The sequence below is a fragment of the Arvicanthis niloticus genome, chromosome 2 (genome assembly GCF_011762505.2).
Source record: "Arvicanthis niloticus isolate mArvNil1 chromosome 2, mArvNil1.pat.X, whole genome shotgun sequence".
Taxonomy (NCBI): Eukaryota; Metazoa; Chordata; class Mammalia; order Rodentia; family Muridae; genus Arvicanthis; species Arvicanthis niloticus.
In genome coordinates, this window is record NC_047659.1 from 88,987,950 (window position 1) to 89,013,376 (window position 25,427).

Sequence of the window (25,427 nt, forward strand, 5' to 3'; positions counted from 1 at the left end):
ATATTAATAAGGAGCTCATACCAATGAAAACCTTAAATTTGAGATCAAAGTAAATTTTGTACCATTTAAGAATTTATAACTTCATCTTGATAATAATTATACAGATTTCTACCAGTAGGTTATGGCTATGCAGTAAGTCCTAGCTAATCCCCCCTGTTCCAACAAAACCACTACTTGTCCCTAGAAAGACAGACCATTATTAACCACATTAGTCCCCAAGCTCAGGGAATAGGGGCGCTGACTCTTCTTTAACTTCTTCAAGCTGATTAAGGGCGTTGAGATATTAGAAGAGGGGTGGGGGGGAGAGTAAGTTGATAAGCCTCTGATGCTGTGTCTTCACTGAATCCAGATGGAATTCCAGGACATCAGAGGTTTGGGCAGGTCTGCTCAGTATGCTTGATGAGTAGACACACCAAGGCTGTGTATTCTGCAATATACAATTCTCAGAACAAGTTTTAGTATCAAGAAAAAAAAAATTTTCCCACCCCTAGGGGCCTGACATTTTTTTAAAAAGATGTTGGTTCTGAAGACTATTTTTTCCCCGCTTCTTAAAATTGGTTGTAGTATTTACATTTCAGATTTTATCCCCTTAGCCTACTTCCTCCCACCACCCAGAAACCTATCCCATCCCCCTCCTCATGCTTCTATGAGGCAGTGACCACACCTACCCCCCTCACTATCCCCTCCCCACCCTCACATCCCCCCCCCCACTGTGTGTTCATTCATTCATTTTTCATTCATTTTTTTTATGGGACCAAGAAACTCCTCTCCCACCTATGTCCGAAGGGGCCATCCTCCCCTACATATACCTCTGGAGTCTTGGGTCCCTCCCTATGTGTTCCCAGGCTGGTGGTTTAGACCCTGGGGGGGCTCTGGTTGTTTGGTATTGTTGCTTTCCACCTGGGGTCAATAACCCTTTCTGCTCCTTCAGTCCTCTCACTAAGTTCTCCATTGGGAAACCCCTGATCATATCAGTGGTTAATTGTGAACATTGTCCTCTGAGTGTTTTAGTCTTTGGCTGACCTCTAAGGAGACAGCTATATCATGTTCCTCACATTATGCACTTCCAGCCATCCACAACAGTGTTTAGATTAGGTGGCTGTACATGGGGTGAATACCCAGGTGGAAAGGTCTCCTGATGGCCCCTCCTTCAGTTTCTGTTCCATGTTTTGTTTCCCTGTTTGCTCCCTTGAGCATTTTTATTTCTCGTTCTAAGTAGAACTGAGGCATCCCCTCTTGGTCGTCCTTCTTCATGAGCTTCATGTGGTCTGTGGGTTGAGTCTTCGCTAATCCAAGCTTTTGGACTAACATCCGTGGAGATATGTTTGTGTAACTATCTTCTTTTGGGGTTTTTGGAAGATTACTTTCTTGCTTTTTCTAGGTTGTAGTTTCCCTCCTTGTGTTGGAGTTTTCCACCAATTATTCTTTGAAGTGCTGGATTTGTGTTGAGATACTGTGTAAATTTGGATTTGTCATGGAATATTTTGGTTTCTCCATCAATAATGATTGACAGTTTTGCTGGGTATAGTAGTCTGGGCTGACATTTATGTTCTTTTAGGGTCTGTATGATATCGGTCCAGGATCTTCTGGCTTTTATGGTCTCTGGTGAGAAGTCTGATGTAATTCTTATAGGTCTGCCTTTATATGTTACTTTGCCTTTTTCCCTTACTGCTTTTAGTATTTTTTCTTTGTTTTGTACATTTGATGTCTTGACTATTATGTGGCGGGAAGTATTTCTTTTCTGGTCTAAACTATTTAGAGTTCTGTAAGCTTCTTGTATATTTATGGACATCTCTTTCTTTAGGTTAGGGAAGTTTTCCTCTATAATTTTTTTGAGGATATTTACTGGTCCTTTTAGTTGGGAGTCTTCCCCCTCATCTATACCTATTATCCTTAGGTTTGGCCTTCTCATTGTGTCTTGGATTTCTTGTATATTTTGGGTTAGTAGCTTTTTATATTTTGCATTTTCTTTGACAGTTGTGTCAATGTTTTCCATGGTATCTTCTGCACATGAGATTCTCTCTTCCATCTCTTGTATTCTGTTGGTGATACTTGTGTCTATGACTCCTGATCTTTTTTTTAGGTTTTCTATCTCCAGGGTATTGTCCCTTTGTGATTTCTTTATTGTTTCTACTTCCATTTTTAGATCCTGCATGGTTCTGTTTAATTCCTTTTCCCGTTTGGTTGCATTTTCTTGAAATTTCTTAAGGGATTTTTGTGTTTCCTCTTTAAGGGTTTCTATCTGTCTACCAGTGTTCTCCTTAAGTTCTTTGAGAGTGTTATTTATGTCTTTCTTAAAGCCCTCTATCATCATCATGAGAAGTGATTTTAATTCTGATTCCTGCTTTTCTGGTGTGATGGGGTGTTCAGGGCTTGCTCTGATGGGGGAGCTGGGTTCTGATGATGCCATGTAACTTTGGTTTCTGTTGCTTACATTCTTGCTCTTGCCTTTTGCCATCTGGTTAACTCTAGTGCTGCCTGTACTTGCTGTCTCTGACTGAAGCCTGTCTTTCTAGTTATCTAGCTTGTGTCTGATCTCCTAGGGGTCCAGATGTCTCTGTGATCTTTTCCAGCTGCACTGATTATAGTGGTACCTCTAGGATGCCTTAGGATATGGTGCCTCCAAGGTAGTAGTCCAGCTAGGTGTCTGCTGTTCTGGGTGCAGTGTCTCCTCTAGAATATCTCAGGATATGTTGTCTGAAGCTCTGAGTTCATTTGTTCCTCTGTGGATCTGGATTGAGTGGACCTTCCAGTATGTCTCAGGTGGAATCCGGGGTCCACACAACAGCAGACCTGGCAGAGGTCTGATCTAGGCCTCAGATCTGAGAACTAGTTTCTAAGACACTGTCCAAGTTAGAGCGCTTGGGATCCCTGCTTCCTCTGGGTTCTTGGATGTTGGGGACAGAGCTGCCACACAAGATCTGCTTAGTGCTCTGGCCCAGATCGGAAGGAACCAGTGTTCCAGGCCAGGAGTAACTTCCTGGGTCCTATTGGTTCCCAGTTACTCCCTGTTTAGGGCGGGCCCTGCTGTCTGCTTACCTAGGATACTGCCTGAGTTCGAGCACCTGGGATCCCTGCTTCCTCTGGGTTCTTGGATGTTGGGGGCAGAGCTGCCATCCAAGATCTACTCAGTGCTCTGGCCCAGACCGGAAGGAACCAGTGTTCCGTGCCGGGAGTGACTTCCTGGGTCCTTTTGTTCCCAGTTACTCCCTGTTTAGGGCGGGCCCTGCTGTCTGCTTACCTAAGATACTGCCTGAATTCGAGCGCCTGGGATCCCTGCTTCCTCTGGGTTCTTGGATGTTGGGGGCAGAGCTGCCACCCAAGATCTGCTCAGTGCTCTGGCCCAGACCGGAAGGAACCAGTGTTCTGTGACTTCCTGGGTCCTTTTGTTCCCAGTTACTCCCTGTTTAGGGCGGGCCCTGCTGTCTGCTTACCTAGGATACTGCCTGAGTTCGAGCACCTGGGATCCCTGCTTCCTCTGGGTTCTTGGATGTTGGGGGCAGAGCTGCCACCCAAGGTCTGCTCAGTGCTCTGGCCCAGACTGGAAGGAACCAGTGTTCCAGGCCGGAGTGACTTCCTGGGTCCTTTTGGTTCCCAGTTACTCCCTGTTTAGGGCGGGCCCTGCTGTCTGCTTACCTAAGATACTGCCTGAGTTCGAGTCCCTGGGATCCCTGCTTCCTCTGGGTTCTTGGATGTTGGAGGCAGAGCTGCCACCCAAGGTCTGCTCCTAAATTACTTTTCTTAAGGCATGTATTTTATAAAGACCATCATAAACCATGGACCAAGGATTTCAAGATGGGAAATAATTTTCAAAGTGCCTGAGTCATGAAACAAAAATTATAGCTTTTTCTCTTTCCCCATTAATCTTTTATTCTTCTTGAAAAGTAGCCAAGTCTTCTCTCTTTTCAGGATAGCACTCAAATTATTTATATAAAGGGGCTGTCAGCATTTCTCCTTCTTGTTATTGATATTAGGTTCTATGAGAAATTAGTCTAGATCATTAGCCAATTGAGATGTTCAACTTGATCCTTGATTTTTCAGAAAGTATTATACTGTGGTTTGAGTTTTAGATGCCCTGAAACCTTCATGTGTTAAACACTTGATCCCATCTGATGGTGTTACAGGAATGTGGTAGAAACTTTTAGAGATGAACTCAGCTGGAGAAAGTGGTGGTATGTTGGAACTTTAGCCTCTTCCTAGGTTCCATGAGGTGAACCCTTTCCTCCACCATTCTTGCTATGATGTTCTACCTTAGCACAGAACAGCGATGACACTGATCAACCATGGGCTGGAAGGTCAAAACCCACAAACTAAAACTAGTCTTTTCTCCTTTTAAGTTGATTCAGGTGTTTTGTCACAGCAACGAGAGAGCTGGCTAGCATGATCCCTGTGGCTTCAAAGCAACCACCCAACAGAGTGTGAGTGTGGTGGGATATTTGGAGAAATATTTGGTAAGTTCCAAAGGAAGTAGTGGGGAGAGAAGTAATTCACTGCAGCCAGTAAAACAGAGAGTGTTTCTGGCCAACAATTTTAGCCTCTAGTGAAACACTCTGCTGTTAGTAAAGTTCAACACTTCTGCTTCAGCAGGCGAGTTCTTGTTGGTTTCGGATATCCCTGATACACATCTGAGTGTCAAGTCTACCCTTAGGGTCTTTTAGGGTCATCCTCCTTAGAATGCTTCATCGGGCATCATACAAATGCTCTGCTTATCCTTCCATACTACTGACTGGGACTATACATTTATTACAATCTAGGGTGCCCAACTGTCCCTCCATCTACCCATTCCATCTTACAAACACTGAGAATTGTCTCTAGCCAGAAAATAAAATGAACATTCCTACTGGCCACACTCATTAATCATGACCTAGAGAGGAGGTTCTAATAGTCTCCTTCATTCCTATGTAAATATTAAAATATGAGAAAAATTGAAACCAAATTACGGTAAGATGTCATCTGTTTCATACTAGCCTCTTTTGTTTTTATATAGAAAAGTCTGTGTTCACTGAATCATGTAAGATCATTTAGCCCAGGTTGTTACCTCTTCCCTTGACTTCTGACATGACCCTATGGGAATGAATAGGGAAGGCTGTGTGAGTGTGAGCATCAGTCACAGCGGATCAGAGTATAAAGACTTGCTGTTTGTTATCAGCATCAAAAGGCTGAACATATTATATGGTGCAAAAAAAAAAAAATGATCACTCAGACTTCTCAGAAAGGAGAAGCTGGAGAATTAATCCTGTTAACCAAGAAATTATCAATACATAAAAAGATTTTAGTTTTTCTTTTTTGTAAACACAAGGGGACATTTAATGAATATTTGTCAAGCTGATTCAGAGAAGGCATTGCATAGAGTCCAACAACTATCTGCTGTAGTGACAGTCCCTCATTACTTTAGAACATCATAACAGAATGTGAACTCACTAGACAAACACAGATATTGGTGAAGGTGGAACAAAGAAGCCATATGCATTGATGTTACTTTTTTTTCTTCTTGGAAATAAATGGACACAGGAAGTTCCCATAAATTTTTAACTTGGGGAGATTGAGGTAAGTACAAAGTTATATTTTTGCTCTGAAAAACCTCTTACTGCAAAACAAAATAAGACAAAGAGAAATTGAAGAAGACTGAAAAGCAGAAATTGAGTATATTGTCAGGGAAATAGTTTTTGTTGATTAAATATAATTTAGGAGGATGAAGAGATAGCTCCGATATTAAAAGCTCATATTGCTCTTGCAGAGGACTTGAGTTCGATTCCTAGGACTTATGTAGGGTGCTTCACAATTGCATGTAACTAGACCTCCAGGGTAATCCAATGCCTTGGGCCTCTTCAGGATACCTCCATTCACATGAAAATACCTCACATGTGCACACACACACACACACACACACACACACACACTTTAACCATAATAAAAATAAATAGTAAGAATGATAACTCTTACTTGTTTTGCTCATAAGATGATCTGACAACACATGTGAAGAACAGAATGAGATTTGGAAATTTTGTCCACGGAGAGAATTTTGACTCAACTTGAACAAAAGATTCCAATGAAAGATAGTTTTATGCTTTGCCAGAAAATGAAGCAAGTATGTGGAACTCTGCCTGAGTCCAGGAGAATGATAAATGGGTACAGACTTTTTCCTGTAAAATATTGATATAATATTTTTGGAGTTTAACTCCCTTTCCTTTAACATGGTAAGACCAAGTTTTAACTAATACAGAAAGATATCCTCAGTTCTCTGAGACAGATGCACAGGTGTGTAAATGTATATATACATGAAAGATATGCTTGGCTAAGGGAGTAGACTCTAAAAACAATACATATGGCAAACACCCACAACAGGCAGATGGAATATATAGTGCCTGCTAGGTCAGTAGGAGAGTGCAGAGAATATTTCTAAAATCACAGAAGGAACTAATAGTATGCTCACTAGTTTGGTCCTATGTCCTGGGAGTTTGGCTAGTCCTCATCTTATTTTATAAGTAGAAAGGCATGACTCTTTTAATAACTTTAGTTTTACCACATTTCTCCCTTCTGAAGAAGGAGCCAAGAACTCAATGAATCGGGCAATGACCTACTAGAATGCAATACTATTTAAGAGGGTTTTTTTTTTTTTTAAAGGTTGCAGAGAATTCAAGGATATCAGAGCCTAGAGTGTAAGTGGCACAAACAGAAAACAGAGGTTATGGAGTAGGCACACTATGAAGCCAGGTACGAACCAACTCCCCAAGAGTTTGGGGAGGAAAGTAACCAAGGATTTTGCCTGGCTCTTCTGAGACCAAATTACAGACATGTACAGACCCTTGAGAACCCTCTAGGATTTTCATGCTAGAGAGTGTAACGTCTTGTCTTCACATGGGGAAAAAAAAAAACCCTTCTAATAGTGCTAATAAAATGAGCTCAAAGGACGCCTCTCAGACATCAAATAGGCAGAGTAAAAACACACTTTGATGAGGTAAGTGTATGTGGATCAGAAACACCCCCAACCTTCCAAAAAAGTTTCCTTTAAAGTCTTGAAGGCCAAAAGTTAAGTGCAAACCATACTTTGCCAAAGCTAAGCTATCTGAAGCAAGGCTTTGAAGCCAGAAAAAGGTTATGGAGAACCTCACTTGGCATTTAGCCTGTGTACCTTCTCTGACTACTTTTCAAACAGACCCCAGCATCCCAAACTACATAACCCACTTCTTCACCAACTCAAGTTTGGAAAAGGGTAAAATCCTTCCTAGTAAGAGAGTAATGAAGTTATAATTCTTAAAATACGGGAGAGTACTACTTTTCGTAATAGCGAATACTATGCACAGATAATTATACCTTTGAACTCTCAATTACAAGCAAGGAGATGTGGGTTTAACAAGGGTGAAAAAGACAGATGTCATTCTAGTTTTAAAAGCAAACTCTAGAAATCAAACTTGTTGCTGACCAGGCATGGAAGACAGGTTGGGAAGTTATGGAATGCTATATCTCAGAAACTCAAGCTAAGCAACAACCTGGCGGGATTAGCTGGAACCCTCTTCTGTGTTTTCATGTAGAAAATAAATTAGCATTTATAGTCAACAACCTTGGTGGTTCATTTCCCAAACTCAGATTCCATCACAAATAGTTGAAGACAAATTAGATACCTTAGAGGCTAACCTCAAGAATTCTCCAGGGAAGGCATTTAATTATTATTAGAATCTTTGAATGACAGCCTTATGGGACCAGTAATCACTTTCTACTTACTATGAAGTCCATGCCATCAAATAATCTGCCTTGAGAACATCATAAATCTCACTCTATGGTTACAATGTGCTTATAGCTTGAAGGCTTTAAAAATATTTTTCAAATTCCCTTAGCCCATCCTAGGATGAAGACGGACTTGTAAAAATCTCTTAGCTTTTGCTCCATGGCATTTGCATGGAGCTTTTGCACGCTTTGCAGACTCTCCTATTTTCTGTGCCATGATGGTCACTGTAAAGCTGCACTGTACTATGTAGCTTCAACTATAAACCCTGTACACTAGATGTTAGGCTTCTCACTCAGTTTTGATAACCTAATACTATCTCATGGAAAGCACAAGTGACCAGTAGAGAAGCAGTGCTATTGTCAAGGATTGGAGGGTGAGGTGTGGGAGGAAGGTAGAGGATGAGCAGTCAGATGAGGTAGCAAAGGGTACCATGACCAACCACAACTCACTCGTGGAGTAAATTCTCTTCCCTCAGAATATATTTTCATCCCCCACACAGCTTGTTTTCTAAATTCTCTGTGCCAGTAATAACAGAAGTCCACTGAGACAGAGAAGTTGTTTTGTGTTTCTCTCAGCCAAAGGTTTTCCAGAGAAATATAACAGGTTAGGATGTATTACGTAAATACAGGATAAAGAACTGCCTTCTCCATCTATGTAAGTGGCTAGCAAGGCAAGTCTGAAATCCATCAGGCTGGCTAAGGAAAGGCAGGCTGGGACTCTGAGGCCAGAGTGGAAGCTGCAACCCAGACCCATGTTTCTCTTAAAAGGAACCTGGGCTTCACTCTTAAGGCTTGCAGCTAAATTGGGCTGCCACGCTTTCTAGGATTTTTTCACATCTCTTTAAATGATTATAAATGCTAATCACCCCCAGAAATACCTACACAGTCACAAGTGGTTTGGTAGGAGAGGTTTTTTAGCCTGTTGTTGTAGTAGAACATTATAGACTCTGTGGATTGCAGATTATAAACATTGTAAATGTATTTATCTCAGTTCTTATTGCTGGGAAGTTCAAAATGAAGGCACCAATAAATTAGGTGTCTGGTAAGCATCAACTTCTTAGACTGTTTGCAACATAATTTCATATGGTAGAAGTCCTTGGGGGTCTCACTAAGATCCTTTTTATAAAGATACAACTCCTATTAATGAGCTGAGCCTTGATGACCCCTAAGATCATGACATTAAAGATTTTAACACACATTAGTCAAGACATTCTTTTGTATGGAGACTGTAGATTAATCATGTAGAACATGTTAAACTCAGTGGGTCACAAGCCAAAACCAAGGCCAAAACAAAAAGACATTATTGTTAGTGGGAGATGGAACTTGTTGAAAGCAAGGGACTATTGACTGAGGTGGCGTGGTATGACCAAAATGTGTTATACAAAGGTATGAAACTGTCAAAGAACAAATATGACTTTCTCTGAGGTGCCAGCTCCCAAATAATGACACAGTGATCGTTTATTATTATAAATGCTTTAGGCCTTAGCTTAGGCTTGTTCCCAATTAGCTTTGAAATTAACCTTTTATTCTAATACCTGTTCAGCCAAATGGCTCCTTTCATTACTTTCTTTCTTTCTTTTTTTATTGGATATTTTATTTACATTTCAGATGCCATCCCCTTTCCCCAATTCCCCTCCCTAGAAAACCCTTATCCCATGCCCCCCTTTCCTTTTTGCTTTTATACAATTTTTTAAAAAATGTTAATCAAAGGCTTTATAAGTTTGGTAATGCTCAATCAGAAGTGTAACCCAATATCCAACCTAGATATATCAAGTATCTTTCACTGGTGGAGACACATGAACATCTGCCTCCATGTCCCCCCCTCTTTCTCTCTCTTACTCTCTCTTATCACCTAGCTTCCCCTCTCCTTCTTCTCCTCTCCTTACTCCTTTTCTTCCTCTCACGTTAGCTTCTCCTACATATCATCCTTCCTGTTAAAATGAAACTTTTCTCTCAAAATACAATTAGAACATAATTATACCAATTTGTACCAGTGAGGTACAAGATAGTCCTAATACCCAGTCCATCATTTTGTTGACTAACCAGAACCTCTGTCATCTCTCCTAACTAAAACATTTAGTTACGAACCTGGCTTTTTTTCTTAGCTTTAGAATGAATGTCAGCTGAAGACCATCCACTCAAATCTTTTCTTTCAAAGTAAATAGCCAGGATTGGCTATGAGACTATAAATCTTCAACCCCATCAGAAATCCAGAATGACTGAGTTAACTGAAATTATGGGAAGCACAAAGCATAGCTTCTAAAACTTAGCCAATTTATAGATACTGCTGAATACCTGGACAGTCCCTATACTACAAAACGTTGGAGCATCTGATCTTCAGCCTTCTGGCCCAGGATCATCTGACAGACCTTAGTGATGCCTGAGCTTGGGGACTAAGGCGGTTAATATTGGGCTGTCTTTCTAGGGAAAAGTAGTGGTTCTGTTGGAACAGGGAGGATTAGCTAGGATTTATTTCATAGCCATAACCTAGTGGTAGAAATCTGTACAATTGTTATCACGATGAAGTTATAATTTCTTAAATGGTACAAAATTTACTTTGATTTCAAATTTAAGGTTTCCATTGGTATGAGCTTCTTATTGATATAAAAGTGAGATGAATATTGTTACTCTCATAGGCATTGTGCCTGTATAATACATTTAGGAATACAAGGCTTAGACCCAGTCCTTCTTTACCGTTCTTAACTAATTTGAGATGGTTAGCCTGTGAGTTAAGGTCCTATAGAAAATTCATGGCTTGGAGTTTATTGCTAGGGTGTTTTCTATATTTTATTTATAAACAGCTGAGAAGAGTTAACAGACAACAGTCCAGATTACCTTACATGGATAGTTGGTTTTCAAAACGTCAGAAGTCCACAGAATTGACGTTACAAACATTTCTGTAGTAATGTTCATTTTGATTAGAGACCTGTCTGCTCCTGATAGCTTCCTGTCTTGGATTCTAAGAAAAAAATGAGCATCCTTGGAGTTACTCCAGTTGTGGTGAGACAGCCACTAGGCAAGAATTGCCTCTTTCCATCTACAGACAAATTACTGTCCAGAAAAAGACACACTTGCAGAATAGTCGACTGATTATATCTGCCTAGACAGAGTAATCAGCCCTTAATAATTCTGCATCACTAAGGTCTTTCTTTACTTTCATATGTGCTACTTCATCTGCATCTGGCCAGCAAATGTTCCGGGGCCTGACTCTTTTCCAGAGCTCCTATCTCTGTAGCAAGTCCTGCCTATTCTCTCCTTCTTTGTTATAGGCTAGTTAACTTTTCATTAAATCAATCAGAAAGTGATGGAAAAGATGTTTACAAAACACTGAGACAGGTGATGCTTAATGTTACCAAAGTTCAGTCTGCATTCAACTCTCTGCTGGCACAAAACTCAGCATTTGAATAATACAAAGATGATCTTTACATAGTACACAAGAATACTATCCCGATAAACAAATTAATAAAGAAACACTAGCTAGTGCATTATTCCTGGAAGTATGATTACAAAGGGAAATACAGTGAATAACAAGCAATAAAGGTGATGTTGTTCAAAATATAAAATGATACCACTACTTTGGAATACAGTCTATTAAGATCTCTGAAAGATTAATCACTAAGAGGCTTTACCATCTAGCAATTCCACTCCTAGATGTATAGACAAGAAAGGTGAGAACACAGATCCATGTAGTCATGTACAGATATACTGTGTTCAATATCCAAAAGATAGGAACAGCCCAAGCATCTATCCATTCCTGAACATTTCAGCCAAGCACAGTAAGCCCATACAATGGAATTGTTCAGCCATAAAACTAATGAAGGGTTGTTTCATTATACAGCATAAATACACCTCAAAAGCCTCACATATGTTAGTCGAAAGAATAAGTCATGAAAGTCAAGTTGCTGGGAGATCCCACTTCATCAGTAATGAGAGAAATGGCTCCATAAGAGCACAAAATAAATTATGATTTACGGTAGCTGAAAGAGTTCTAAAAAATCAGATGTGCCAGTTAGAAAAGATTGCATTTCTAAGGTGATGAAAATGTCCAAAAATTGATTGTGGTAATGGTTGATCAGCTCCACAAATGTACTAAAAAAATGAGTGAGCCAAATGCACAGTGGGTGAATTGTACCTCAAAGAAGCTGTTGTCCATTTTAGAAAACTATTTTGGGAAACTTGGAAGTGAAGGCTTTGAAAGGCCTGTTGTCGCAGGGCTGTCGGACCTATGATTAACCAGAGACATCAGTTGGCTTAGTCCTCACATTGGGAAGGAGGCATCAGAGTGAGGGATGAGGTAAGAGGCTCTCTGTGGCCTCGTGTACACCACTCCCACCAGGGAAGAAGGGAGAAAGGAACCCTAACCAGAGCAGTCAAAGCCATTCCAGGACCTCCCTTCGTGGCCCACTCTCTGGCGTCAGTCATGTAGTCTGCCACCTAAGGCAAGCGGATGTGAGTGGGTTCATCCAAGAAAACACTCAAGAGCTTGCCTAGACAGAGTATGAGCTCAGAAACTTCTCTTTTACCTCAGAGGCTTAAAATTTTTTGATTCATTTGGTAACAGTTTATCTTTGATGACGGACCAATGTATGACTCAGTTTTGTGGCGTTTAGCACCTCCATGCTGGGAACTAACTCAAATGCATTTTACTTATTCCAGAGACAGCGCTGGCCTTCAGCCCAAGCTTCCTCCTTCTTCCTGGCTCCCACAATAGGGATTCTTTTTGTATGTTCATCTCTCAGGAGACTTTATGGGGAGGCTGTTGTGTTACTGATATGTAAAGCTCCAATCCTTTGATGTTTCCTCTGTCGTTTCTGAGCTGAACTACAGATATTAGTTGTCAGCTTTAGCTAGAGCTTTCAAGAGCAGAACACAAGCCGATAGATAAAGATGAATGATCTCATTTATATTCAAGCTCGACTTTACTAAAAGCAAAGTGATTGCACTGGGTATTTTTAAACAAGGGCTCCTGGGTATGTGGCAGGCACTGCTTAGATCTGATCTTCAGGGTAGGTCCAGAGCCTCAGCCAGTGTTTGTCCTGCTTCAGGGACATTATGGCCACACTCATTTGGCATCAATTAAATTGTTCAGACTGGCTGTCACCATTTGTTTAATTTTAGGCCATTGGTCTTCACAAGGAATCTCTGCACTTTCCCATGTGTGGATAATACACATTTTACCAGGCCCTTCACATGGTGGCTCTTGCTGAATTTGGCCGATGGTCTCCCACCATGGTCAAGACCTGAATGAAGCACCAACAAAGTCCTGCACTCCCCTCAGCCATGGATCCTGTGTGTTCAAAACCCCACAGCAGCACTTGGTGAAGACCAGGGTGCTGCAGTAGGGTCACTGTTTCCTCTCACAACCTCTCTGGTATCTGCATTGCAAACTACCTTGTAGACGCTGCAGCCTAAATTATCAAAAAAGCAATGAATCAGTCCTTGATCAAAAGGCATCAGGACCCTTTTATGTCTGTAGGCTAAGCCAGAGTCAATTCATCCCTTACTCGAATGTACTCAGTGATGATCAAAACAAGAGAGGCTTGAGCATAAAAAGTCACATGTTCTAGTGATCCATTCATAAAAATGCCGCAGGTTCTAGTAATTTATTCATTAAAAAGCCCCATGTTCTAGTAATCTATTCACAAAGGGAAATTACTACCAAGTACCCACTCTTTTTCTTCAAGGAAAGGCTAGCCATGAGGATCAAGAGAAGTGACAGTACCACATTCATTCCCCCTTCAGCCCATGTAGCTGTTCTTCCTCTGCCTTTCCATTCTGTACTGACTGTACCCTGTGTTTACTCATAACTGTCCAAATGTCCTCATCAGTCCTAACTATAGAAACATATGTCTTATATTTCTTATACATTAGTACCCACTAAACAATCAATTTCCTGATGTTTTTCTGTTTTAATATGGCCTAATAAATAGAGAATAAACACAACTATATACATCTATACTATATAAATGTTTGGCTTGTGTGATACACAGTATTTCAACTGCCTAAAACCCATGAGGTAAATAAAGTGTTTTTCCCTTGAAAAACATTTGCAATAAAGCAGATAGAATCTTGAATTTTGACAGGAACTGGTTAAGAGTGCTCCTGTGAAAGTTAAGTTCACACAGTGTGGAATAATACCATGTCTTGTGTATCAACCAGATTCTGGTTCCTGGGCTGCTAGCTTTGATGCTCACAGAGGTTGATCAGATTTTTTTGTATCTAGAGGCTGAGTAGCATGTACTACAACATCTACCCCAAAGAGATTCTAGAATTGTAAGAACAAACTTGCCAAATGTCATGAAGAAATACTAAGGGTGGTCATCTTTATTTTATTTAATTTCTAACCTAAATTGCTTACATACTAGTTGTGTTACAGTATGATGACCTTGTTCAATATGATGATGATTCAAAACTGTGGAATTATGACCAGACTACTCCATGGGAAATGTTGCCCATAGTGAGTCTTATCCCTTAGGTCATTTGTTTAGCCTACTCTCCATGAAGCCTGAGCTAGTGTGGAAAAAAAATGTCTGAATGATCTATGCCAGATTGATCTCAGTATCTGGAGAACATTGAACCCTCTTTGAATTGTGAAGTCAAGTAATACTGATGGCATTTTCCAAATATGGACTTGGCCTCAGAAGCCCCGAGAGTGTCAAAGTGGGAAAACTTCAATAAAATCATCTCTCCACTGCCATTTCATGAACGACTCTCATTTTCCTTTAGAAAAAATCATTCCTCAGACCGGCAAAAGCTGCTGGCAGATTTAGGTTGTATTAAACAGATGGCTGGTCTGCAGCTAACGCTGGACCATGGCTGAGCTTGCTGCACCATTACTTCTTGTGGACATGAGTAGGTAGCTAACCAATGTGGAACACTTCTGGGGGTGAGTTGAGAATGAGAAAACGTATGCACTTTCACAGAAGATGCTCAAAGATGGGAAGAGACTTGAAACTCCAAGCTAAGGATTATTAACAAACTCCACTGAAAGAAAAGAAATGATGAAGGACTTGAACATCTGTTGGGTGTGAGATAGGAGAATCCTTTTCACATATATCCCGGAGAGGTGAACTCTGTTCCTTTGAAAGTTAAGTTCACACAGTGTGGAATAATACCATGTCTATGCATAAAGGCTAATAGACTCAACTAATATTTTAAGGTCTATAAGAAGAACAAGAATAAAGATTCTTATCATTTATGAACATACATGGAGAAGTTAGTTGTAAATATATATTTACCTGCTTCCTTATTTGTAGGGGTTCACACTGCCCAGCTTGGGGACTACTGTGTTCCAGCCAGAGCTGCTGTTCCAGTCTGCGGGTCAGGGTCTAGCAAGAGAGTGGAGATGGAGGAATGAAGAGACTGGAAGAATGGAGACAAGACAGAGAGTCTGATCAAGTCTCTTTTATTGAAAGGAAATCTGAGGTATTTATATGCTTTGCCATGTGCCTTGTAGGCGTGGATAGCAAGTGCCTTGCAGGCATAAATATCATGTGAGCCTTGCAGCTGGGGGCACTACACAGCAAAACAAGATCTGTGGGATGAACAAGATGTTTATCAGAGTGTGCTCAGCTGTTGTAGGCTGTTGAAAAACAAGTCTCTTGTCAGGTTATATGGCTTGAGATGGCTGCAAAGATGACAGCCACTTTCTGCTAGGAGTTGGCTCCTAACACTTATTTGACCACATGTTCAAAATAGGATCATGCATTGCAAATTGTTGATTGTCTTTGGCAATCAACAAAAGGATTGTATAATCATTAGGGCCATATTTGAACACTTTAGGATCACAAGTTTCATCTTTCCATGTTTTTTTTCCTCTTAATAATGATATTTTTCTCTGGGAAGACATGTTCTTAAATCCATTATAAAAACTCTTGTCCATCTGTATATTATAAATGTTCAGATGCATATCATAAGTGATAATAATTTTACATAAGTAGAGACCATTTTAACAGACAACTATCTGGTACTTGCCTTACCAAGTGGTGATTGGTATTTACACATTATTTTACACAACTCTTATTTGGCTTTTTCTCCTAATGTCCACTTTGGGCAAAGTAGGTATCTTTTAGCATTAAAAAGACTCTTGTACACAATTATTCTATAACTGGTTTCAAAACAAGCCACTTAAAAATTTGTCACAGCCATTCATAGACATATTTGGAAACAATGTCTCTACTAACATAAGCTATGTAGAAGAAAATAGCACCAGATTTTGTAATGGAAATCTGCAGATGGTGAAAAAAAATGAACTTTAAAACTGTAAAAACTGAATGAACAAAAAAATCGATTCAGCAGGAGGCAAATAGTGAGCCCGCAGTAGTCTCCTAGTATTATGCAGTAGGACAAAGGGAAGTTTCAGAATGAATTGTGAACTTCCTTTTTCACCAAATAATTCCTAACCAAGTCATTTACCTGTCATCGGTCAATCAATTCATAACAGTGTTCTTTTCAGCCATTGCATTTCTACTTTCCCATCTATCCTCTAAGTGGCTTTTTTTTGGGTTGGTGATATATGAGAGAGATGAAATGTTGAGGAAAGAAACCATCTAGTATTTCTTCTGGGACAATTTAGAACTGAGCTTAGAAACCCAAAGAGAAAATATATATATATATATATATATATATATATATATATATATATATGCCAAATAGCATTCTTTGATGCATTACAGTTTAATACATAATTTTACATTATTTCTTATGTTTGAATATAACACTGATTATTTTGTAAATTCTAACATTGAAAAACTGAAGTTTTTAGGCAAGAGAGATGGTTCAGTGGTTAAGAGCATATATTGTTCTTGCAGAAGACCCAAATTCAGTTCCTAGCACCCATGTCATGGCTCACAATCATCTGTAACTCTAGTCCAAGAGAATTCAATGCTCTTCTTTTGAACTCTACGGCACCAGGAATACATGTGGTAGACAGATACACATTGCAGGCAAAACATTCATAAATATAAAATAAATAAATGTGTTTTAAAATAAGTTATTTTTAAATGATACTAGTAGTTAACTATTGGTTGTGCCTTAGATCAGTAACAATTGATAAGTTCAATGTTATAAATAAACAAACAAGATGATAGCTTTGGTTATATTGACACCAGGGGGAGGGGGAGGAATAATGTCTACACTGATAAAGGCTGTTGTTGGCTACAGAAACTCAAACATTGCTGTTCATCGCCGAAGGAAGTCAGAACTGGCACTCAAGCAGGTCAGGAAGCAGGCGCTGATACAGAGGCCATGGAGGGATGTTACTGGCTTGCTTCTCCTGTCTTGCTCAGCTTGCTTTCCTATAGAATCCAAGACTACCAGCCCAGGGATGGCACCACTCACAATTGCCCTCCCCACACCCTCCCCCATTGATCACTAATTGAGAAAATGCCTTACAGCTGGATCTTATAGAGGCATTTCTCAAGAGAGGCTCCTTTCTCTGTGATAACTCCAGTTTGTGTCAAGTTGACACACAAAACCAGCCAGAAGGATATGGGACATAAAGGAGAAATTACAGCCCAGATGAACTTTAGTGTTCACTCTGAGACTTATCATCATCTCTGCAGTGACTCAGGGAAAGGTAAATCTTCTCAGCCTGCTAAAGGCTAGCCTACTGGGGTCCTTTTTCCTTTTTCACATCTTTAGAGCCAGCAATCCTTCCTCAAGAGAGAAAACACTTTCCTTGCTGTTAATTTTTCTGGAAACTCCTCCTTGGCCAAACTCATCCACCTCAATAGGATCACTTTAAAAACTTAAAGGCTGGAGCTGTCATCTCAGCATGAAACTGGGAATAATTTTGTCAAGCTAAAAAAAAAATGGTTTCAGTTGCCTTGGAGAAGCTAATCATACACTTAGAAGAGGTATTCTGCTAATAGCTCCAGAGGAAACTGTGTTTACCTAGATACCCTGAGGGGTCAGAAAGGGAGGTTAGTTTTACAACTCAGAGGATAAAGTGTTGTGGGAATAAATGGGAGTGGAAGGGCTGGAAGAAAGGAGAGCACAGAATGTAGCCTTTCACAGTCTGGACATTCAGACTGAAAGCATCAAATTGTGGGTCATTGGTTCAGCTTTTGTTCATGACCTTAGAAGCAGGCCAACTTGAATTCATGAAACAAGACACTCATGGCTCTCTTCACAACAGATTTCCTTTCATTCTTCCCACTCAGCTGCCCTGGAGGTGCTAGACAGCTGCCATTTGTAAACACACCCCTGATCTGCTGCCTAATTTGATAGTAGGAAGTGGAAAGTGAGAAATCTCTCTGGGCTCTTATTCACTTAAACTAGTGGGACCACTAAAGGCAAGAGAAACTTCACCCCCACTCCACCCCTGAGCCCTATGGTTGGGGAGTAAAACAGAAAGGAAGTCACACTGATTCACAAACATCCAAAGCTTGAGGTAGACCAGAAGTCTTACCACTTTCATAAGAGCCTATTAAGGTAGTAACAAAAAATGATTATTTGCTGAACATGAAATCCAAGGGGCCATTCAGTTCACACCAAGGGAGTACAAGGTAGATTCACACTGGTCTCCTTTTTCTTTACAACCCAGACTCTGGAAATTCTGAAAACATCTCTGTGAAAGTTCATTCAGGGAATGCTTTAGAAGAACTGTAGTCTCAAAAAGAAAGGAAACACATCATTATTCATTAAAGTATTGTCAAAAACCTAGCAGAACATTGACTATGAAGAGATGCCAACAAACGTGAAAATTGCAGTGTCTGGGGTAAGCTTCAGAAGCATGCAGATACGTGTGCCCAGGGAGGCAGCATGGGGAACTGAGGAAGTGTAAAACTTGAAATTCACATTTTGTCTCAGCTGATTTTATCTCCAAAAAGAAAAAAAATGTCGCATTTGTCTCTCAGCAAATGTCTTAGCTCTGAATTGCATCACAGCTAAAGAGAAGCCTAAAATTGATGATGCTGGGTTGGAAGAAACTTGTAACAGTGTACCCAACATTTCTGAACACCAGCTCCTTTGGAAAAGGAACAGGAAAGGGTTTCACACTGAGCTCGCTTCCACTTAACAGCATAGCACATAGAACTTGACTAGATTGGCTATGAAATACATTGCCCTCTATATTACAGCATGCTTCAGCTTTATATGCCAAGCATATCATGCCCCAACTCATCCAGCAGTTCTAGTCAACAGGGCACCCTAGTATATCATGATGACTTCCTAGCATCATGATTATGTAAAACACAATAGTGGTGCACAGGTTCAGCATCAAATGCAGCTGAGTCTAATGATGCAAATTGCTCAGCTTTACGTCTTTAAAACTTCCATCTGTGAGCTGAAAATAACAAAGGAATCTATTGGATAGGGTTATGTCAAGGATTGAGAGGGTAATAAATTGCAGGTGTTTGTATTTTTACCTGACAGATGGTAATTAGTGAAAGAATTTTGATGGTTATTAACATTATACATATCAAAGACTGTGACTGGAATTACTGTGAAGAGAGATTGAGGCTAATTCTTTGAATCTGTGTGTCCAGATGCTGAAGGTCCTTGCCTCCAATTGGTTTTGATCTATCAATAAAGATGCCAGCAGCCAATGGCTGGGCACAGGGTGGGACACTTAAGAGTTGTGCAGGTAGGATGCAGAGAGAATCTGGGTCCATGATGGAGCAGTGGTCTGTGTCTATGTCTGTGGCTTGAGTTACCACCAAAGACTAAATGGATATCCATGTTCTGCACCGCTACCAGAAACCACGTGAATATCTGAAGATAGTGTTGATTTGAGTAGCCTTTGCTACCACTTGAGACCTTGGAGATATCCATGCCCACGCTGCTGCTGTGGGCTGAGTCAATAATCCTATGGTAGCTGGGTTGTGTGTTGATCTCTCAGGGCCCATGTTACCAGCAAAAGCCATGCAGATGTCCTCGGTCTGGACTAACAGCTGAAGCATTGTTGAGCTAGGCCTGCTCTTTGTTGGCCACCGCACTTGGAAGAGCAGGTCCTGTGCCTCACTAGGGCGACACAGTAGAGCTGACCCTGACATTGGAGAAGCCAGTGAGCTGACCCGAAGGGAGAGCTGGCCCTGCCTCTAGTCTGCTGTGGGGTAGAATGGGCTAGAAAAAGATGCCTTCCCTGTGTTGCCCTTTGATGCCTACAGCAGGTAGGGGAGCTGGCCCCAAGGTCACAAGAGTGGGGAAGCTATTCCTATCCATCACAGGCTGAAGCACACAGGAGAGTAGGCCCTGCACTTTGCCTTGGCAGCACAGTAGAGCTAACCCTGGTGGAAGAGGTGGGAGTAAGCTGGCCCAAAGACATGAGAGCAGAAGAGCCGACTCTTCTCCTTGTCATCTGCAGTATTGAGTGAGCTAGCCAGAATAGTGCTGGAGCGCTCACCCTGGCTGTGCAGGCACAAAAGAGATGGCAGGCTGACCAACTCAACTACATCCCAGGCCTGGATCAAAGGCTTTGAGTTGGCCCACCCCATCATCCACCCCATCTGTGATCTGCTGCAACATGTGAAAGAGCAAAGCCTACAGATCAAAAGCTGTAGGATCTTCATGACACAGGGCAACAATAGGACATTAGAGAGGAGTTCCAGTGGGGATCCAGTATTGATAATGTAGAGAAGCTAGAGGCCTCAAACCAGAGATGCATTGTAATACAAACAATGATGCACTGTAATGAACATTTGCAAGTTAAGATGTAGTGGTAAAAGGGTGTACTGTGAGACATACTGTGTCACACTGTGGCTTCGTGACAAGATTTTTTTTTTTAATTTATCATAATTTGTTTTCTTTTGGGGGAAGGATTGTAAGGATGGATGGACAGAGATATGAGTGGGATTGGAATGCATGATATGAAATTCCTAAAGAACCAATGAAAAGATAAAAATAAATAAATAACAATTTAAAAAGAAAACCAGTACCACAAAGCAACTTAATTGCATTATAATAATCTACAGATGATTTATTATAGAGTGTCATTTTATACGTTGGTTGCCTGATAAATTATGTTATTGGATGTTCAATGGAAGTCAAAATAGTATGAACTTCTAGGTTCAGAAAGGTCGACAGAACTCACTTGGCATGTGCACATACACACACACACACACAAACACACACACACTATACTAAACTAATTACCAATGCAAACTCATGGTGTTTTGAGGAAATAATAGACAAAAGAACTCATTGCTCAAGAATCACAAAGCCATCTGAGACCTTAGAAGAAACAGCCTACTGATGGCCCAGGATAGTGAATGGTGGCAGGTTTGACAGTTACCAATATCAACAGAGAGGTCCTACTCCTATTGCTCTGGAAGAGTCAAGTAACACCATCATGCAGTATCCTCAGGGACACACATAGAATCAAGGCAGTCTCCCCAGAAAATGCCATAGGTTGGTGAAGAGCCCAGGGATATCAATGAATAAGCTGCTGGGATTTTAAACAAAGCACCATAATGTTCATTGAAGACTCTTCTGCTCCAAGGGCCTTAAGAAATCCCTGTTAAAAATATGGGTCCTTCAAAGTCTGGAAAAGTCATACCAGGAAGGTTTTAGACAATCTTCATCACAAGATAGAAGCTGGTAAACAACTAATCTGAAAAAAAAAATGCTACTGCCAAGTCTCTGCTTTTCCTCTCTTAATACACGTGGAAAGAACATATTGCTATGTTTAACAAAGTTAGTTGGCAGATGTTCCAAGCAGTAACCATGGAATAGCCTGACAGTTAATGATAACAAAATGTTACAACATGTTATTCTCCTCTATCAAAAGAATGGCCCAAGAGAGGGACATACAACCTTCCCCCATTTCTCATTCCCTCCCAAGGTATCTATCCAGCAATGGTGAGTCATCCCCATCTCCATCAGTTCTTGCCATTGGCAGCAGTGGCACTGGCAATGATAGGCAGATGCAGTATATTTTTCCCTAGAAGAAAAAGCCTGTGAGACTAAATTTTACCAAAGATGTTTATTCAAATTTTGACATCATTGGACAGGATTGGTAAGCATCTGCCCAAGCAAGTAGCATCATACACTTCTATGAGAGCATCTAACCTTTTTTTGAAAATGCTGTGAAAGGCATGCGAGGAGAATGCATGTGCTCTTACTAAGACAAATAGCTGTGTTTCTTCCTTATTGGATGTTGTACCTGTTATAAGCCAAGGAAAACTCAGGTATTGTATTTGACAGTAAAAGAATATGCAAAGTCTAGCTTGTTAGCTTGCATATTGTTCCTTCTTACATAGAAACAATCAACAGATTGTGTGAACCCAGCCTTCATATGAGAAATAAACTTAGGTCCCAGAATAACCCATGAGTTACATACAGGAAGAATCAATGAGTGAGACTGGAATCATAACAGATCTGGAATACAATGAATTTCCAGAAAGCATAGGGTGTGAAAGAAGAACCAGAAATTATGATGCCAGGCAAAGGAATAATTAGTCACTTCTGACCCCTCTGTCCCTCTGTCCCTCTGTCCCTCTGTCCCTCTGTCCCAGTTTTCATATCAGAGGAATGATCTTAGTAATGAGCTAAAAAGATGAAATCATGAAATAGAAAATGTATCTATAAGATTTCCTGGATAAGCTGAAAATATCAAGACTATGTTTCCACTGTGTTGTTAGTACTACTTAGGTATATAGTAAGACATAATTTAGTAGCCTTATAATGTGGTATGAAGACTGAGTTATTTATCTTGGGTTTTACTACCTGGTATGCATAAAACTTGTAAATAAGCATGATTATTGATTATTTCCAAACTTCAAGTGTGACCTGTCTCTGAAACTACTTTCATAGACAATTTCCCCAAATGTTCATCCTTTTGGTACGATGTGCAATGTATATGTGATGTGTAATGTGGCTTTTCACAGGCTGTTAAGAAAGTAACTGGTCCTAATAAACCTGAAGGTTTTCTCAACAGATTTTCCCCTAGAAGTAATCTATAAACATACTAAAATATCTTAAGATAAATGTATTATTACTCTGGCTAATTCTGCCCTTCTCTCAGTTCCAGAGGCTGCAGATACAATGGTATGTCACTAGACTATGCTTAGCCAGCAAGGATACTGTTGATGCACACATACTAAAAACACGAATTGCTGATATTAGGGAGAGTAAAGTTCATTTGATTAAACAAGGAGGTAACATTTAGAGTCTTATAGTTGCCAAAGGAAGAGAATGAAAAAAAGATGCTCTTTATAAAGGAATGCCTTAACACTAAACACAGAAATGTTTGTATTTTTGCCAACCTTTTTTTTTTTTTAAATAATGGTTTGGCATGATGTGGATGAACTGAAAGGTTGGTTGGCATTAGCGGTACAATCACACATGGGCAATGGAGGGTCTATATCATGGGAACATATGGAAATAGGCAGTTACAAGCTACTGCCTTCATTGACAGCATCTAACATGGGGAGATAGATCATTAGGTAGGTGGATCAGCACAAAAGTCACATCCAGTATATTCCTTTTAAAATAATCATTTGGGACTGGCATAAATAGCTTCCATTCTTCTTATGGTACAGTACATGCATTGTTCGCTGGATGAAATAAAGATGAGGTGCTTATTGAAAACACGTGAATCTTTTTCAATGTGGTTAGAGTAACATATGGTTTCAATAACCAAGTAGTATTTGTTTAACATATAGTGACTTTATTATTAAATGTGGTATGATTATTTAATTTAAATGTCAAATATTGAAATCAACCCAGTTAAAGATTAATAGTTAATGCCAACCTAATGTTAGATATTCACAAAATACTTTTTAAATGCAGAATTAGTACTTAACTAGTTTAATCCTGGAAGTTTTCTTCTAATTTACCTTATTACTCCCAATTACTTTGTGCACACAGCACTGTCTTTCTTTCAGTCTTTACCTTCTTACTATACTCGAGGAACAAGAAACCAAGAGACAGCAGATAGCAAATTACAAATATCAGTAATTTTCTAATTCTAACCTTAGGTTTTTGTAAACATCATTCTATTTTTATCAGGGCAGGATTACTTGGTGCCTGGAGATCAGTGGTCCATTATTTCCAAAACTTGGGGACAGACATTTTATGTGCCTGTTTTCAAGATTCGAGTAGGACCAGTAGGAATAACCATATCCTCCCTTATGTACGTGCTCTAAAACTGAAGTACCCAAAGGGAAAGGATTCAGAGTGCAATCTCTCTTTGTCAGGAGGAAGCCAGGACATGAATTCCTTCCCCTCTGCAGTTCTGATGGTTCCTCCTTTAGATCTTCATGACTTCTGTAGGGAGAGCAGAGCTGAATCCAACTATCCTACAGAAAAAGTATGACTGCCAAGCTCTGGAAACTCCAGTAAAGGCAGAAATTCGTGGCAGGAAGAAGCATGAGCTTCCCCTAATACCGACTCCAGGATTGAGCTGGGAAGATTTAAACTGATTTCTGAGCAGATCTTGTCACAGTTGGGCCTTTAAGGCCCCAGAAAATGAAGCATAAGAAACAGTTTAGATAATCACCCACAGTCCCTTCACCAGTAAATGGGAGAGCCAGGACTGGGATACAAGTACCTTGGCTCCAGTTCAAATCTATAGAGCCTGGTTCAAATGTCAAACCTACAACCCTCTGAATGGACCAGGGAATTTGATGGATAAGTTTAAGTTCTCGACAGGTTGACTCTTGTGAGGGTCATAGAACAGCATGAGAATTCAATAGATAGTCTGAGGGCCTGTGGGAAATATCCATCCTGGAACTAGGAATATTGAAAAGACCAACAATTGTTTTTCACACCAAGCCACACTTCTGTAGTATTGGCATTGGTCTAGGGGTGCCAGCAGGAGTGGTGGAGAAGAACTACCACTTATTCTGGCAAATTTAGGAGACAATTCTCAGAAGACAGCAAGAAAATATACTGTGATATGCAAATATAAATCCCTTTGTGCCACATTTGCATGGGAGAGTGTCCTTACTTTTTTTTTTCTTCTGACAACTTATGTTGTAAATGTTAAAGACTTCATTCAAATGCCAAACACCAGGATGACAGGTCTCACCAATTAGGAGGTATATTGTCTCTACACTGGTTGCCAATGTAATTTTGTTTCTAATATTTTATGAAAGCAGGGAGCAGTTAAATAAAAAGCAGACCTGTTCCAGGAAGAGATTAAGACTTGGGATAGGGGAGGCACCCAAAAATCAGTGGGGGTGTCCTTAGCTGTGACCCATAGCATTGGGGATATGGATCCCGAGGAGGCTGCCTCATGTAGCCAGGCAGGAACACTAGTGGAGCAATAGGGATACCAGCCCACCCACAAAACTTTCAACCCAAAACATATCCTGTCAAGAAGAAATGCAAGGGCTATCCCAAAAGCTGTTGCCTGTATGAGGGATATGTTCTTCTAGCTGGGCTGCCTTGTCTGGCCTTAGTAGGATTGGAAGTACCTAGCCTCACAAAGACTTGAAGTGCCAGGGTGGGATGATACCTGGGGGGCACACCTACTCAGAGGAGGGGGGGGGAAGGATTGTGGAAGGGGAAGAGGGTGAATGGGAAGGTGACAGTGATTATAATATAAAGTGAATAAGTAAAAATAAGTTAAATTAAATTAATAAAAATGAGAAATAAATTATTTCTCTCTCTCTCTCTCTCTCTCTCTCTCTCTCTCTCTCTCTCTCTCTCTGCGTGTGTGTGTAGTACACTTTTAGTCAGTGGAGAAATATAGTTTACAGTTATTTTAAGTGTCCATCTCAAGTCAGGTGGTTTTTGTTTTTAGTACCAAAAGAAGA